Consider the following 19,073-nt stretch of genomic DNA (forward strand, 5'->3'; position numbering starts at 1 on the left):
TCAGATGTGACTTATTCAAGAAGATGCATTCACTGCTGTTACTGCTACTACTGCTGCCACCACTCGGTTATCACTGTTGGAGCAGGGAGACAACTTGAATAGCAAAGAATCTGTTCATAGAATGAATCATAGAATGAGCTGGATTGAAAAGGACCTCAAAGATCATCTAGTTTCAACCCCTCTGCCCGAGGCATGGTCACCAACCCTAGACCAGGCTGCCTAGAGCCATGTCATGTCAGTACAACACTTGACGTTTGTCAGTGATAGCATATATTGGGGTATCATTTCTTAAATTTGCAGTAAGTTAGTTTTCAAAACAGCATACACAGATTCTTGGAGAGAATTAGAATGCTAAAATTTCAGTCTTCTTTTCTAGTTCATAGCTTAGTGAGAAGGACATGAAACACGACAAAAGGGAGTCAACCAGAGGACACGAGGAATGCTGGAGTTACTCTATATGGACTACTTGTAAAGGTGATGTGTGTGTCTTCAGCATTCTGAGTCTAGCTTACTGCAGGGTGTAACTGTCCTGAGCTGCTTTTACAGTAGGGATCCAGATAATATCTTTCTGTTCTTTTCAGTAATGTACAGTCATGTCTGTCTGTCAAAACGAAGGAAAAAATGGTGGTCTTTTTTTTTTGCTCTGTTGTCCATTTCTAGTTGAAATGAGAAAGTTTGCTGTTGCAAAATATGGCAATTCTGTCTTGCTAAGCTTCTTTTCAATTGGATTGTCTTTGCCACTGGAAAATGAGGAAGTACATTTGTATAAGTGGCTAATGTAAATTATACACACATTTTCCTTGACTTTAAAACTTAATACTTCAAAGTTAAAACATGGCCATTATCAATCCTTTTTCTGAAACACTGTTTTAAAATACCAGTGTTTTTGAGGTATCTGTCCTTGCAAGAGATGACGTTCTCTTCGTGTTTTATATTGAGTAGGCTCTGCAGGAGGTAAGTTCACGTGTGACATTTACAATAGTTCTCTATTCTTTATTTAACATGAACTTCAAAAACTGTCTCCTACATGTCTTAATTATGTACCAACAAGCTGCAGCCCTGCAAATTGTGCAGAAGCTTTAATGCTATAGATCTCCAGTTGTGCTCATTTCTAAACAGTGGCTTCAGTGGTGACAATGTAAAGTCTCATGGATACAGTTCTGCTGTATGGCCTACGTTCTTGATATTAAAAAAGAACAGTGTGTGTGTGTGTGTGTGTGTGTGTGTGTGTGTGTGTGTATATTCTAGGAAAGCAGTAATGAGAATTTGTTCAGACATATACAGACAAATAGTTGTAAATGTACCTTTTGTCTTCCTTCCATCTTGGCTTAGGTGGAGCAGATCAGCAAGGTTTAGGGTCTGTTGGAAGATTCTCTACTGTAACGTAACCTGGACCAGATGACAGTGCAAAGCTGTGCGGGTTTGGATAATAAAAGACAGTAAGCCCTTCTGAAAAATGCTTTCTTAGTTACTATGTCACTCTAAAGGAGAACAATTACAGCCCCGCTGAGGGCTCATGTTGTCCTTTTAGGTACAGGTTTCTCTGGTAACTGGCTCCATCCATTAATGAGGCCAGGTGAATGCATAAAGTGATTTTTCATTATATCCAAATGAACAGCGCATTTCTGGCCCTGTGAGTGAGTGTAGGAGAATACATAGGCTTAGTATATGAAGCTAACTGTGCATACATATGCAGACACACATTTTTCTTAGGCTTTTTTTTTATAGTGACAGCTGTCCATCAGGGACTAAGTAATAACTGTTTGTGTATAAGACCAGAGAATAGGTCCAAGACAACCTCAGCATCTACAAGCACAATTTTCATATGCTTTTTCTGAAGGAACAATAAAGAAAGCTGAAGAGGAGAGGAACAACAAAAAAGCTGTTACAGTTTTCATGCTGCTCTGGGACTGTGTCAACCTGGGGAAGGGAGCAGGAAACACAGCAAGAGCTAATCTAAGGGCAACTTGGTCAGGTTAAATGCTTTATACCTCTGTTGCACGTATGTTATGTGCTGTAGCAAATACTTTCTGCTGGAAAAGCTTATAGTTCTAATTGTTATCCTAATGCCAGTAGTTGCCAACTTCTAAGACTTTTCTTTTGATTATAACAGAAATCAGCTAGACAACAGAAAAAAAGAATAGATAATTGAAAAAGAAGATTCCTAAGGAAATAAACTGCAATCTATTTAGTGACTACATATCAATTCTAGGGGCTGGGTGGATATTAAATTTTCTTTAATTGAAGAAAAAACTTGTTTAAATATTCAGCTAAGGTGGCTTGTTGCAGTTTTCTGCAACACTTGTCTGTTTCTTTACAAAAGTTATAGAGCAGTAGGCATGATAAGCTGTGAAAACACTGTATATAAATTACAATCTGTGAAGACATCAGTACAAGCTAAAACTGTGCTGGGTAATGTATCAGTTAGTTTAAAATACTGTAAATTTCATTAAAAATAAGCCATTTCCCAGAGAAATGTTCTCCTTCCACCCTTTAAATGTCAGATTAGAGTTTGGGGGAAGATTTCAGTGAGAGGCAGGCTCTAGAATTTCAGTTCAGTTTCCTGGATTGTTTTATATCTTGCCATTGGGTTATCATTGGTGATATCTAATCAAACCTATGGCATGTACTTAAAATTAAGTCTAGTGCTTTTAAAGGGCTTTACAAAGACTTAAAGGATTATGAGGTAATTTTGCCAGAGTGAAAGTCTAGCACTGAAAATTCTTTTTTGTAGAAAGAAGAGAACAAGGAACTTCTCTGCTAGGAGCATTTGTAAGGCAGAGCTTGATAGAGAACTGATATGTGTCATGTAACATTGAAGCTGTCTACTGTATTTTCCTTTAATTATACTTAATTTTACTGCTATTGAGTTAATGGCCAAATACTCAAGTTCATTACACTGGAGAGTAAAAAGGTAAGGCAGATTTAACTAACTTGTTAATGAAATAATGTATGTATTTGATTACTGGTTGTAGTATGCTGGTAAAGAATTACATCAGGAAAGTCATGTTTCCCACCAGGAGATTAAAGTTTAGATTGGTACCAACAGTTTCGAACCTGTTCTGGCTAGTTATGGGAGGGCAAGATGCACATAGATGCAAACCGTTATACGTGGGGTGTTACAAAGGTTGTAAAATTAGCTGCCTGAGTGATAACCTGCTGCACCTGATGGTAGAGTGGTCAGAGCCTGTGCCAGAAGAGCTGCAGCCCCTTTGCCTGGACATTCCTGGCAGCCCTGTTGATGCTACCACTACCTGCATTACTTTTTTTTTTTTTTTTTTTTTTTTAAATTTCCCCCAGGAATGCATTGGATTTATTTGTAGCACTCTAGATACCTGAGAATACAGGAGTGCTGAGCAGGCTTACCTTTTGGTATTATTATACACAAGCTTTCACTTTTTATTTTTTAATAACCTTCATGGCTGTAGGCGGTCTTGAAAAGGTTATTTGAACACAGACTGTTGCAGTAATACCTTCCTGACATGTCAGTCTCCTTAAAGTAAGGGAGCTGATCTGGTCTTCCATCCTATATCCCTATGTGTTACTCTTCTAGTAAATAAGCCTGTGTTTTTTGGTTTCCTTTTAGGAGTCTAGAAACAGGTTTCCTTTTTGGGTAGATAGTTTAATAAATGTGAGGGTGGCATGGAGCTGTCGCTTGTGGCAGTAATATCTGCCCAGTTTTAAACCTTCTCAGTTCCCCCCCACAGTACAAGTTGAGATGTGTCGCAAACCAGAACACAAGGGTTTTCCAAGAGATCATAAATACATCGGATTCTGCTGCAGTGTTCTGTAAAAAATAAACTTAAAAAGCAAACAAAATACATCTCTGATTCAAAAGTTCCTGACAAATTTCTGTATGGAACAAAGTCGTCTTGGCCCCAGTGAATCTGGGGGATAACAGCATCAAACTTCGAACAAGGAATCTGGACTTTGATTTGAAGCTTGAGAGTAAGTGATGAGCAAGGAGCAAGGTATGACTTCACACTTCCTTACAATGTTTTATAACTGATACAGTGAGCACTGCTCTGACATAGCTGTTGCTTTTGATGAGTTTTCTGTTCCTCCTCTGTTCTGATTGGATAGTTGATTTGCCAACAACCTTGCTCCTCTGGCCTGTAATGAGTCTTTTTTTCAAGTTATCATTGCTAACTAGTGAGTTGTGGCCAACATGCATGGTAGTGCTTTGTGTGTATGGCTTTCAAAGCACTCGACAGTTCTATAGGAATTAATTGCTACTTGTTTTCCAGGTATGATCCTCAGTTTTCTAAGCTGAAAAGTGCCAAGCAACTAGTGGTAGTCATACCAAGACAGCAAACACTGTATGTTGATGCAGAAGTACCAACGTAGCATTGTGTTTGAGAAAGAAATGGGAAAAGCAGAGGAATGCAAGTTTTGTGTGGTTGCTGCTCCATTTCAGTATTGAAGGAGTACTGCTGTTGCTGGGCCATGCTTTTACAGTGGTAGTAGCTGTCAGTGAGGAATACTCTGAAAAACCCTCAAGGAAACAGCAGGGGGACCTGAATGGCAGGGAAGCTTACTGTCTTAACCTGATGGAAAGCCTAGCAAACAAGTATGTCTATTCAGTGTACCTGTAAGACTGGCGTTGTGCATATTAACGTGTATTTGTCACCACCCTGAGGGCTGAGCATCACAGTTAGCAACAGTGCAGATTCTGACGTGTGAGTCATCCACCTCTCTGTGGGGCAGTGGGACAGTCTGCAGCAGGTGATGGTAAGCTTTCAAGTGGACTTTCATGAAAAATGAGAAACCAGAAAAATGAAGAATATTTCATTCAAAACTAGAACATCTCTTAGAGATTTGCTTGCTCTCACTATGAGAAAGAATATGTCATTAATCTCTTGATTAACAGGAGTGATTTGGATCAACCGAGTTCTGTTTTTAGATTCTCTTTATGTTGTCAGGTAAAGACTTCGGTGCAGTGAGAGGTCTCCAGCAGAACTCCTCTGCAGTGCATTTGTAACAGTCAGTTGGCTTCTGAGAGCCTCTTGGGAATCCTTTTGATCCATAAGACTCGCTGCTGGCAAGTGTGACGGATTTCATTTCTGCAGACTGAATCGTTTAAAGCAGCAGATCTCTATGGGCTTGTGTGTGTGTGAAAATGCCGTATGGCCGCTAGGGGGTGAGTGTCACCTGGCAAACCGCTCGAGGGCTGGGAAGGAGCCGTGAAAGGCAACTCATACCAGGGGATGCTCCGTAAACCTTGTGGTCTTTTCTTTTTCTTGTTAATTCTCCAGGATTTTCCGTATCAGACTGTAGCAGCATTGGATGACTACTCAAGCTTAATAAGCTATATTAATAAGGGCCAGTTGTATTTCTTATGGATGTGGACATCACTTTGCCCTTCGGAACACTGAGCTGCAAATAGTTGTTTTCTGTAAGAAGACTAATGTAAATATACAACTTCACCTGTCTTAACTGCAATCTCAACCTAGCATCATAGTTCCCAAGCAAGAGGCTTGATTTTATTAAAAATAGCAGCTAAGAGGAAGATGTTGATTGTATTATGAATTAGTTGCTAAGAAGCTTCCCTTGGCCTCCAGTTGTGCACTAACAGAGCCCAGAGCAGGCTGTACGACTAGAGCCCAGGTCAGCTGTACCTCCCACAAGTGGTTGCCCGGCTAGAAAGAATCCTTTATCATGGTTCTCCCACAAAGGAAGCTGCTTTAACTTCTTGAGACTTGCCTTTTCTTTCAGAAGACAGTGGTTGCTTAGAGTCAGTTTGCTTGAAGCTTCTGGGGTTACCAACCAGATGTTGTTATTTAGTCAGCTCTGAAAGCAAAGAAAGAGAGTGGAATAGGAGTCTCAAAGGCACTGTGGTAGAATTGGGCTTCATGTCCCACTCAGCTTTTAGTTTCTTCCATTGTCGTTTATCCAGGGCTGTACATTTTCTTTATGGGTGAATAAACTTAAGGAGGAAATACCTGAAGGGTTTGCTAATATTTGCCCTGAAAGAGATTATGGGCTTTTATAGAATTCTGTAGTCTGCAGCTGATTCACTTTTCCTCTTCTTTTTGCATGAACTGTTACCTTTTCATAAGAAAGTTGGAAATAAGCTGTAGGAAAGAGTAAGTGTATTAAAATAATTTTCCAAAGAGCAAGATATACCAACTGTATTGTTAGGTTTTGACTTCTCAAATTTGATGTATTTTCAGAGCAATGTCTGTATGACAGTAGAATTCTTCCGTAGTCTAAACGGCATAATTGAAAACAAATTCTAAAACAGGAGGAGTTCTTGTCCTGCAAAGCTTCCCCTTTGAGGAGGGAGGACCTTGAGCTTTGTGCCCCAGAAATATGTCCAGTAACTGATTTACGTTGTTCTACAGAAATAAAGCCATCTTTACAAAGAAGGCCCTCACTGTACTGCTGTGATTTAAATATGAGCATTTGGGGGCAAATAGTTTGGGTATAACATCAGCTACCTTCAAACATCAGTTACAAATACTCTTGCTCAGACTGCATTGGTTGCTTTTTTTTCCTCTTTAGAAAAGGAGTCAAGAAGAAAAGTTCAGAGTTCTCAGCGTTTTGGTGCATGCATCTTAATTTATGGTCCATTATTAAGTTCATTTCAGTTCTTTTTTAGTTGCTTTTAAGCAACGCTTTGCTGTATAAGTGAAACTTCTCAACTGACAATGGAAGTTAAATTTGAAATATCTTTGTGTGACCTCAAGTGTTCAAAAAAAATCGACACCTAATTTAAAAAAATCTTGATGTCTTCTTTCTGAAGAAAGGATGTTCAAATCCAAGAAGGTCAGATTAATGTACCTTGAACTAATTTTCTGTCGGTGTACTAATCCTGGGTAGCCAATCAGGTAATACTTCTTGAAGCAACTGCAGCTTGGATTAGAATTGTCTTTCTTCCTTTTAAGTGAAAAATTAACATTGCCAGAAATGTTTCTTCTCTCAACTAGAACTGATGCTTTTTGAAGTGTTAGATAGGCAATGAAATTCAGGAGATTAAGGGATCCATCTGTGCATCATTATATTCTTAGTTCATGTTTTCTTAGAATTTAACATTTATAGTCACAGCTAAAAATATTTTGAGAGGGATGCTGAGGTTCTGGTGCGGAGTTATGTAAGGATAAGTATAACTGGAAAATAATATTTGCTTATGTGCAGAAATCTAGGACTTCATTCCCCCATGCATGGAGTGTTAGCTGAATAGTTTCTGTGCTTTGCATCAAGAACAGTTGTATTGCAGCCAGTGAATAAGTGTGGAAGGAAGAGGACTGAAGTACTTCTTTTAGTTCTGTGGGTCTCAGTAAATAATGGACATCTACATGCTCAGTCCTCCTCGTAAAATATCTGATCTGTGAACAGTTTTCTTATGCAAGTCACTTTAGATGTAAGTAGTGCAGTGGAGAGTAAGTAGACTTAAAAAAAAAAATAGAGTGAATACTTTCTGAGTCCTTGTAAGTATTGGATTAAAAAGTTTAGCTGTATTTGTGTTCCAAAAATAAATGGTTAATGGAGTCAGTCACCATCCTTTCTCTGGATGCTGTGTAGGTAACTGCAGCTGGCTGTGGGGCAATCGAGTCACGCCATGATGAGCATCTTCCTGAATCAAAACGAGTGCCATTTCTCTGTAGCATTGAACTTCCTCGCTTGCATTCTCTGCAGCATGGCCACCCTGAAATTTTGCTGGTGGGAAGCTTCATTTCCTGTAGTTGTTCTCTTTTATTCTCTTCTGTGTGTTTTTTTTGCCCACCGATCAATTAGTCTGTGGTCTCCTTAATCATACTGTTGTTCAGCCTCAAAAGTGTTAGAGCCTTACCACCCAGAGCTGCATCCAGGTGTACATCACTGAAACGTCACCATTACACACAGCATGTGGAGGTGCTGTGTCTTTTTCAAATACATGCAGGCTTCCTGAACGTTGGAGAGTGATCAGGTCCTAAACAGATCGCTGTTTTTTTAAGAAGTTTGTCTGCAGAATACCTTCAGACTTCATGAGCAATCTTGTCATCTTATCAGCCCTTACTGACAGAGAAGTGACCACTTCTTCCTCCCTCCCGATCTTTATAGAAAACCCAGTATCTCACATAATGCTTGCTGAATTTTTAAATGTTCTGGTGCCTGTCTTTCTCTCACATGAGATGTAGTGCATCAGTTTATCTCACATGAGATGTAGTGCATCAGAATCTTTTTTTCTTTTTGCTTTTACCCTTTTTGGTTTTTGTTTTTTTTTCTTGTGCTCTATTTTGAAAAGTCTTCAAAACTTTTTTCCTCATCTGTATTTCCAGTGTAATGATGTTGCTGCACTGGAGTACACTATTTTTGGTGCTGTCTCTTCCAGGAATGTTTTCTGCTTTATATTTTACTAAACTGTTAAAAGCAGTTCCTCTACTGGAGGCCAAGAATGTACTGTAAGTATTTTTCAATTATTCAGGTATATTGAGTGAATGCAGTGCCTACCTTTTATAAGAACATCTCAGAGCATATAAACCAACCCCATGGTTCTAAGCAGAACACATGGAAGCTGCTCAGAGCTTTTGTCTCCAGCATCAATCCAAATACACTACAGTAAATCTCGTTAAACATACCTGGAGAAGGAAAAAGCGTACTGAAAAGAGCAAAAGCTTATCTTAGTCACAACTCTTCTAGAGCAGTAGTGCTGCTCAGCTGTTGTGTGACTAAATGTATGGCTAATTCTTAGAGTTGAGGCAAAAGGAAACTGCGTTCATGTTCAGCCTTAGTTGTGAGTCACAGTGCACATCTTCAATTTACGAATGAAAATACCATGTTTTCCTAGTGTGCATCAGTTGTGATTCTAAAGTGTAGATGCTTTTCTTATTGCTGACAAATGGCAAGTTATGGTAGGGAAAAGCTATGTGCCTGTTTCCATCAGGCTTCGTGAAATTACTTGTGCTTTTTCTTAAATCTTAGTGTACTGAAAGTACAACTTTCATGCCATGCTGTACTGCCATCAGACCACCTTCTGAAGTGAACAGTTCTTCCATTCACTGCTCTCCAGTGGTGCTCAGAGGTAGAACAAGAGGCAAGAGGCACAGACAGGAATACACGGTGTACTGTCCAAACAGCAGGAAGCACTGGTTTTGGCTGTAGAGATGATGGAGCATGGGCACTGGTCAGGCAGAGACTGCAGAATCTTTTCCTTGGAGAAGCTGAGAAGTTGCTGAGCATGAGCTGGGCACTCGGCTGGGGATGGCCCTGCTGGGGCTGTGGTTGGAGAGCTGTCTTCCCAGCTCAGCTGCTCTGTGCTTTTTCTGACCAGGTAGCGTCACGTTCATGCTAGCTCCAGTGAAGTTGTTTCCTTGTTTTTAAGGGCCTGAACTAGATTAAACCTATAAATTCCTGTGGTCTAATAGCATTGGGAGGATCTGCTTGTGACCAAAGAAGTATGATAGCAAAAATGCTGTGTACTTTATAAAGCTCTTTACTTTTGTGAGACATCAAAGCGAGCTACAGCTCAGTTAAAGAAATAGTTCAGTTGCTGTTATTGGTATTCTAGCCTGCTGTCACACTTCATTATTGATGGAAGAATAGAAGTCAATAAACAGCAGCTAGTTCTGTCTCAAAATCCCTGTTAGTAGGAAATGTACCTTGGCTGTTAATTGACCAAAATGCAGCTGTCTGTAGTTCTTCAATCTAATTATGTTGTTTTCTTTGAGGCTTCTGGAGTTAAATTGCTGCAAACTTGTGAAAGTATAACATGGATGTCGCTGACAGTGCCACTAACCTCGTAATATGATTTTATGCTGTAATGTTTTGAAGCATATGTTCTTCTCTCTTGATGCTATAAAGGTTTTTTTATTCACCTAGTCTGTGTTAATGTCTGTAGTCTTCAGTAGGTAAATTAACTCCATTCTATTGTGTGTCCAACATCAGGAAATATTAAAAACTCTAATTGTAGAAGTGATGTGGCGTTTGCTGCACTAGGCATGCTCTGCTCTGCAGTCTGTTGTTTCATCTAGGCTTTGCTGAAGCATTTCTGTGTCTCTGAAATTGTTTTGCACAGTGCCTGCAAGCAGCAAGGGCACTGTGACACTTCCGTGTGTGTAGTGGACAGAAACAAATGAAGCACCGTAGATCATGCAGGTCTTCAGCTGCTGCAGTCTGACTTCAAGGTTAAAGCAATGGTTATGGCTCTGTAGTACGTGTCTTCTGTTCCTTTCCATGCTTGAATAGTTCCCTCACTGAATTTTCCCATGGAGGTTTCATGTTGGACCGTAAAATCAATTCTTCTCACCCAATGAACCTCAGGATACCTTTGAAGATGAGAATGGCACAGGTAACCCGTGCAGTCATTCTTAGTAGAATCTCAAAACCACTCTGTCTCAGCTGGATGCAAACAGCTCACACTTCATTGTTTTAGGGAGAATTCAACAGAAACAAAAGATTAAAGAACTGCAACTTCAGTGTTTTTCACTGCAGTACTTTAAGGTTCAGCAAATGAAAGAGAGAAGTGTTTTGAGCTTTCAGGATATTGCAGTCTGTGCTTTATTTAGGAAATGTTTTTATAGTGTCCCCAGCAGGGCTGTTATTCCCACTCTGCTCATGGTGCAAAAGCAAAAACCAGCTGCCTGGTGCTAGCACAGCCTTTCTATAGGTCAGCTTCCATAGGAGAAACTTCTATCCATTGTACACAGTTGAGATTCACCTTAGCTTTTCAGTTTCTTTGTGTGGGATCATAATTTCAGATTGCTGAGCATCAAGTGATGACAAGTAGCTTTTCATTGGCAGCTCTTTAAGAAATAGTTCTTGTTCTGATTTGGCAAATTAGGTATGTTTTCATTTAACTGTTACTGCAGCACTAAGAGGGAAACTGTCTGCCACATCAGAGCTAATAAATGTCATCGACGTTTGTGCCTAGCTGTCGTACACTCACAGTGCATTTAAATGGCAAGTCCAGTGCAATAGGCTGCTGCCTGCTGTTGGACTCATTGTTGGTGTTCTGCTGCTGAAGCTGGCAAGGGCTGCCCCCAGCAATCAGAAATGCATGTGTGCATACTGTTAATCCAGCCTTTGTGTACTTATGTGGGTTTTACACTGCTCCTGCCATGATGTGCAAGGAGCTTTATTCTCTGGTAAAAGGAGGAAAACCGCCTGTTGGACTTATTTCAGAGAGAATGATTGTAGGATGGCCTCGTTATGAGCGTTACAGTCTAGACAGATGCTACTGGGAGCAAATACAATAGAGAGCAAAAGTAAATACTGAAGTCAGCATAATGATTCAAAACAGTGTCTTACCATCTGGACGTGTAAAAAAATAAAATAAATAGAAATCCTGTGATTTCTGTATTCCAGCCTCACATTTCTGATGGGTGCCCCAAGCCTACACTGACACTAGTCTGATTTTACTGATGCTGCATCTTTGAGGAGAACAGAGCCTGCCATATTCCTGGAGTATACCCCTCAGGAACATGTGAAACACTGCCTTCATCACCTGCAGTCAACAACTCATTAGTTTGACTTGCATCTGAACTTTTAAAAATCTGCTTGTAGTTAGTGAAATTTTGAGCATTTAAAACACAGACTTGCTGGAAATGCCCAGAATAGGCACATTTGCTTCCTACAGCATCAGGCAAACTGTGTTATGTTGTGCTATTAAAAGTGAAATCTAATCTTGTATATGTAAGTTCCTCTTGTCTAAGTACTGCTCTGGAACAGCTGTGCTGTTCAGGCATTGTGGCAACACCTGTGCTTTTACTCTCCCCCCACTGGCTTTGGGAGCACTTGCTCCATCTCTCTAGCTGTTAATGGGGGATTTCTGACCTTGCTGCAGGTGAGGGAACAGAACTTACTGCTGCCTCTGTCACCAGAGGAGTTGAAAACAAGGGCAATGAAGACAGCAGATCTTAAAATGCCAGACTGACTTAGATGAAAAGATATATTAACAGCTAGTTCTGGGTAAATAAGTGGGAGACCCTGGCAGACCAGCTTTTTAAGCAATCCTAAAATCCCTTGTTAGAGCACGTAAGATCAGCAGTTGTGCCTGGGTGCAGAGGAGTGGCAGATGACAGTGTCAGCAGCCCTGCACAGCTGGTTAGCAGCTGCCTGGCACTGGCTTAGGATGGTGCCCAGCTCTGGCAGCACAGCCCCACTGACAGCCATCTGCCCAATGGGGGATGCCTAGGACCTAGAGAACTTGCTGTTCTCTGCAAGGTACCAGTGGATGGGAAAAACACAAGCTGTAAGTTCCTATGGACGCTTGAAAATCTTCTTTGGTGTGTGTCAGTGGGAAGGTACTTGTGGTGTTTTTGTTTTTAAGCCAGCAGTTCAAAAGGGTTTTGGTCTTGTTTGCTGAATCCTACCCAGCTGGCGTATCAGCCCTTCCACTGGGAATGATGGAGACAGCAAATCATAATGCAATGGATATGCTTTCTGTGCCACCTGATTTGTATAGGAATGCCAGCAATTCATTCTCAAAAAGATCACATACCTCTGTAACAAATGTTCAAACTAAAAAATTGATTGAACTATCAGGAGACTCTGCTTTCTTATGTGGAGTCCATTAGTACTGCAGACCTGCCCCCCTCCATGCACTCTGCTGTCTCCAAAGGGTATGCAGAGAACTGACCTCAATCAAAATCAGAAAATCTACTGTGGTTTGTTTATGGTAGTCATTAATTGGGTTTTAAGACCCTTAGAGTATTTCTTTCCTTTGGAGAATGAGATCAAAAGACTTTCTTGGAAATCTTCCCATCTCTGAAGGGGAGTTAATGAGAGGTCCTGAGCATGGGCTGGGAAAGACTGGACTGGCTGTGCAGCACCAGATAAGACTGCTCTCTTACACTGTCCAAGAGAGTATATACAGCTTGCATTTTGGCACACTGTAGCTTCTGTATGCTACTGTGGGCCCAGTAGTGTAAAATACTTCTTACTAAGTCATAACTGCTCATGTTGTGAATCAGAACTATTTTTGTCAGATTATAAACTTGTGTTTGTTTAGGAAGGATGGAAAGAATCATCAACTACAAACAAAAGGTTGCATAGTATACTCATATCTCTAATCTTGCTATTAAAAGGAGCTTAATTAAATAAAGTGCTGTGTGATTTATTAAAATAGCCCAAACAGCTCAGTGCAGCTTTCTCTTGAAATTCCAAAACCACACTGTGCTAATGCAGCTAATGCAAAGTCCATCATTATGCCACCTGTTTGTGATCTGTGAGGCCTATTAAGCCTATTTATCATTCAGCTGGTAAGGAACAGAGATAAAAGAATGACATTAGAATCATTTTCACAGAGTAAAATTGTATTGGATTGCATAAATCAATGCTAGTAGTCCTTTTCAGTCAAAGAGGCGGCAATTGATTGTGTATCTCCAAAAAACATTTGGAGGTGAGACGAGTACATTGGCAATTTTTTTCTTTTCTCAATGAGCAAAAGAGTGCCACTTGATTTTTGTATCTTGTCACAGAATTTATGCAAAACCACCTGTGATCAGTGTGAAAATAACAATGGCATTAGGAACATCTCTATTCCTGTGTTCATGTCAGTTGGTTCAAATGCCCATGTTTTTCCAGATACGGGAATCTTCCAGATCTGAATGTGTTATGAAAAGTAGTGTCAGAGAAGAAAAACATGAAATCGTTAGGAAGTCAATTTAAGTTTCAGAAATGTTTGTTTTTAAATATTACACAACTCAAAGATGCAGAGAACAACTTAAATTTTTGTTTTATTCTACATTTCCATTAAAATGACTTCAGTGAACTTAAGTTCATTTTGCCACACAGATCTTGTTTCCCCAGGTGTTTGTTACCTTTCCACGTGTTCAGCAAAGCCAGCGCCAAGCAAGTGGGCAGCCACCTGGGTTTTCTGTTACATCAGTGATGGTCAGCAGAGTTGCATTAGAACTGAGATTTGTAGGCATGCTGGAAAGATTTTTGGTCCTTGTACCCAAATCACCAGTCTGCGCTGAGCTTTGAGGACATTTGCTGTAATGCAGATACCAGCATGGCTAGCTTGCTGTGATAGAGTTCGTGTCACCATAGTGAGGTAGGAAGTTTAATGCTCTGTTTTTGTTTAAATATCAAGCATTCCACTATAATTGTGGATGAGGAGTAATCCTTGCTTGTACTTAAGCTGACCCTGTTAGTTTTGCTAGTTACTTCTTGGAAGAAAAAACAAGCAAATATAAAGGCTTAACGGTTTTTCTCACCAATTAATTCTTTGTAAGAAGGGCGGCAAGACAAACCGCTCAATTATTTTTGGCAGTTAACATAATTCTGCTTTTTAAAAGCTGCTTGCAGTAACTAAGACTCTGTGAGAGTTCTTGGTTTTTCCGCCTGCCTCTCTGTTTAATGTTTTCATATTGCTGCTTTTATTATAAACTCTCCAAGGAATAGATCTCTGCCAAACCAGTTTATATCCTTGGCGTGCTTTCTGCCTATATGGTTCTTGCCAGATCTGTGCGCTCTTCTCTGACAACCATCACAATTTCAGAAAGGTAAGTTTCTTTCTAGTACTCCAATGCATTTTACCATTTTGATGCTTGAAAGAGGAAAAGGAAAAAAAAAAGAAAAGCAGAGGTTGATGATCTGATTAAAGGTCTAAAGAATATTATAGCTAATTCTTGTTCTCGCGCCACCAGAAGCAAAGAGATTTGAACCATGCTATCATTCTTACTCACCCTGGGGCACTGCAGCTAGGGGACATTGCAAGCCACATTCCCCAGCAGTGATGACCCAGCATGCTGCTTGTTGCACACTGATATTCCCCATCCATTTCCCCCTTGCTCCTGGCCAACAGCAAGCTGATTTTGGAAAGACCTTGATAATACCAGCTACGGCCCGTGTCATGATATGGTGTGTAAACAGAGAACTGTTGTGAGTTATTACAGTCTTTCAGAAGAAACATCTGACCATACAAAGCCTCTTTTAATCAGTGCTGCACATCTGTATGGAATGAACACCCATGAGGTGTTGGGCATTTTAATGGTGAATATTGATAAGTGGGTCTGACCTATTGGAGGTATTGAACATGCTTCAACAGTCAGGCTACTTTTCTGCCGTAGAGATTAATACACAGTGATGGATCCTAGGAATTTTTGATCATGTTATGCAGTAGCTGTTATAACAGTACCACAGTCCTGTCAGGTATACATATACACACAGGTATATATATCCTTCCAGCCATTCATTAGTTTCCAAAGAGAGGGGTTAATGGGGGAAAGAGAAGGGTTGCTTGTGTTTAGTTTTGTGCCATCACAATTAGCTGCATCAGCTCTTCCACACACCAAGATACACAGGAAGCGTATGACTCCAGGGGTTGCATCCATAGACTGTGTCTTTTTTTCCCTGTCAGTAATTGAATTTGATGTGTTGTATGGTAATTTGATGGTGAATGGGTAGTGATCGTATCCAGACAGAATAGAAGAGAAGCTAAGTTCACTGGACTGCATGGACTGCATCTTGTTTGCACTTGACAGGGATCATACCAAATATCATTGCTGCTTGCAGACAGAGATGACAGAATTGTGCAGCATGGAAAGATGTGTATATTTTCTAAAATACAAATGCTTAAGGAACACCAGATTTCACCACTGACCCACCGCTTTTGAATGTGTCAACTTTTTAAGAGATAGAGGCCAGGATTGTACAGCCGACAAGAAGGAAGGGTGCTATCTCTTGTGCTCTCCATTCCTGGTAGGCACTGCCCAACTGCCTGTTGCTTAGAAAATAAATCTGTGAATGTGATCTCTGGAGGAAAGAAGGGAGTGGGGGAGAAGCAAACCCATGTTAAGTTTCACATCATTATACTTACAAACGTTTCAAGGCAAACTTTAACCAGATGTCCTCTGTGAGGACAGTAACAGATGTTTCTCTTTGCACTACAGACTGACCATTTAATGAAGTACTTTAGCATTTAATGGATCTTTTTGCTAACATATCTATTACCATTAGCTGGACTGATCATGTACTGCTAGAGGAGGACAAGCTGTTTCACTCCTAAAACAGACCAAAACAGTACTGAGTATAGCATCAGGAGGATGATATAATTACGCTAAAGCAATCAATACCTGATGTCAGGTTAACACAATGTTCTGAACTGAGAAACGATTCTGAACTGAGAAATGATTTCCTTGACTGTGTTGTTTATAAATCTCTATCTCAGATGTGACAAATAATTTTTCTAATTTTTTTGAAAGTGCAAGCTGCATAACCCTGGAGTTCTGTGAAAACTCTGAACTACTCTTTTCCATTTCATCCAGCTGTTAAATAGAACCAATAGATTATTCAAGCACCCCTTTTGCAAATGCTTTTTTTCTGACTAGCTCAAGAAATTGTATGGCTGGAACTGGAAGAAGTATTGCTTCAGGCTGTCATCCAGTAGAGAGCTTCCTACTGAACATCACCCTGAGATGAGGAATAGGTAATTCTACAGGGAGAGCTGAAGAAACCTGTTTTCTTCTTTCCAAAGTAGGAAATTCAATTCTCTTAGATGCTCAAAAAAGAGTTTTCAGCATGTTGTTTTTCTGTGACTCCTTCTAAAGCTACAGACATTGAGGAAAACCATAAATGTATGCCATCTAAATCTTTATTTCAGATTCTTAATAACATGTCTGGTATTTCACCTTCCGTGGCCACTTTTATGTGACATGTATTTTAATCTCTAAGTACTTCTGTATCATAGGTTATTTAGGCAGTGTTACACTGGAAATCAGTTCTTATACACAACCTCATGACAATAGAGCATTCTTCTATATTAAAGAAAAAAGAACAAAAAAGGATCAAGTACTTAGTAGTTTCTTGGATAGGGTGAATTCTTACTGAATGTCATGAGATGGGTCTGTGCTAACAGGGGCTTAGGACCATATATTTCAGTCTCTCCATCAGAAATATTTTTTATCATCATTTCAGCTTCTTGGTAGCTACCTCAGTGCTTTCCAGGAATGTCACGAGACAAAAAAACAAGCTGTAACTAAATTTCACCTGCCTTCCTGTTATTGAAATATCTGAAAATTACTACCAGTATGCACGTTAAATGTAACAAACTGAGATGCGGCTAGAAGGGAGAAGCTGCGCAGTGCTCGTGACAGATGTGTGTGTACTTACTTTGCAGTTGGATGCCTTTTTTCATCTCGGTGCCCAAGGGATCCGGAAGTGCCCCAGATTGCTGTAGTCTTCCCTGCTGGGATGATACTGGTGTTTACGTTAACCATTCTGAAATTTACTTTTTTCCTTAAGCTGTGACACACTTGAAACCTGGAGTGTATCAGAAAGTAGTGCTTTTCTTCAAGTTCTGAGCTGCAGGTTTTGAACTCATCCAGTTTTAAACTAAGAGACCACATGATAAATAAAATAGGCATGGGTTAAACTTAATTGGAGTAGAATGGTCATTTTATGTCAGTGCAGCCTTTAGCACAGAATGTGCTTATTTTTAATATATATGTAGACTAATCTTTCCAATTTATGTAATTGTGCTTCTGTTCAGTCAAGGCTTAAGGTTACTGACTGTAATGAATATGAAAATGGTGTGTTTATTGCTACAGCAGAACTGCTGATGTTGTAACGGGATCAGACGTAGAAATATTAATACAGAAGAAAATATTGTAGGTATTTCTAAATGTGAGTTGATAAAAATGTAAATGGAACTCAAGTACTGTTTATCTCAGTATCAGTTTCTGGACAATTAGCTTTATAATGTAACTCCCCAAAAATAAGAACATCCTTTGCACTTTGTATAATGTGAAGATTTGCAAGTTTAAACAAATAAGGATATGGTTTTATGGGGGAAGCTTTTTCCTGCATTTGGCTCTAAATGCATCCTGTATTTCAGCTGTGGTCACAACAGATCGGTGCTACAATAGTGAACGATGCTCAGTGGGAGTTGGGCCCTGTCATATCTGCTACTTTTGTAGCAGATTGTAGATGGGTGTGACAAAACAAGTTTATTAGCCTAATAAAAGTGCTCAGCAAATATAGATCTGCAGGCACTGATGTCATTTCCCTCACGTTCTGTGCGTTCTCTCTCTGAAAGCTTAATGTAGAATATGTAGTTATTTACAATTGTTTAAGGAATGCTAGAGGTATTTAGGAAGATTAGGGAAATTCAGAGGATCATGAGAGCTAAGTAGGTGAGAAAAGAATGAAAGACAAGTACATGAGTGTTGGTGAAGTTCATCTGTTCTGGTGGAATAGGGTACAAATCAAAATGGACAATATAATTTCCATATGTGCAGGTTTATGCACATATTGCAGCCTATTGCTTTGGTTTCTCTGGAGGGGAAGAGTGGTGGGAGCTCGAGTATCAGCAGAAGGATGCTTCTCCTCTGGGTAGTTTGATCTCCAAAGAGAGAGGGAGGGATAAGAGAGAACCATTTCATGACCACATCTACAGTGCAGCCCTATTAGATGTGAGTAGCTGGATAACACTGTCAAGCAAGTTTCCCTGCTTTAGAAATGAGATTTCAAGCCCTGTGTTATGAAGGAAGGCTTCTTGTGCCAAACACATTGAGGTACAGTTTAAGAAAGTTTGCGTATAATAGTGTAACCCACAGAGCACTGCCAAGGTCAGTGAGTAATTTGCTGTGTAACTGTCAGTTATAGAAGTCTGACGTTGCCTGAAGGCTGGTTTGACTTAGACATGCGAGTTTTCCTCAAACATGAAAAAAACCTGCAATTTCCTGGGTTGTTTTTCCTTTGTACAATTTTATTTTCAATATAATTATGCATTATATAATTCTATTTCAACCTTCTACACCTGGCAAAACTGTTATTGTCTGCATGTCTAATCACATATATTCAGTCACTACTGGAAGTACTCAAGAATGACTTCCAGTTTGTTTAAATGTGTCACAGCCAATTTTACCTTCTGGTTTTCATCTGCATTTCACAAAGAAAAGTCTTGAGGAAATGATCCAATATCTCGTAAGTTTAGGTTATATAGTGCAGCTTCATTCTTGTAGCTGAAAGAACAACGTAAAGATTCAAATAACTTAAGTGGCCCAAATGCTCCTAAATTTTACAGTAGAGTAAAAGAACAGAGTCTTTTTCAGGAAGAACTTAAGAGAAAGGAGGGAAGAAAATTTAACCTTGGAGATATCTAAACGATATATAAACATATTTACATACTTATAAATAAACAAACA

This window comes from Tympanuchus pallidicinctus, unplaced genomic scaffold (assembly GCF_026119805.1).
Source record: "Tympanuchus pallidicinctus isolate F22 unplaced genomic scaffold, pur_lepc_1.0 scaffold12, whole genome shotgun sequence".
Classification (NCBI taxonomy): Eukaryota; Metazoa; Chordata; class Aves; order Galliformes; family Phasianidae; genus Tympanuchus; species Tympanuchus pallidicinctus.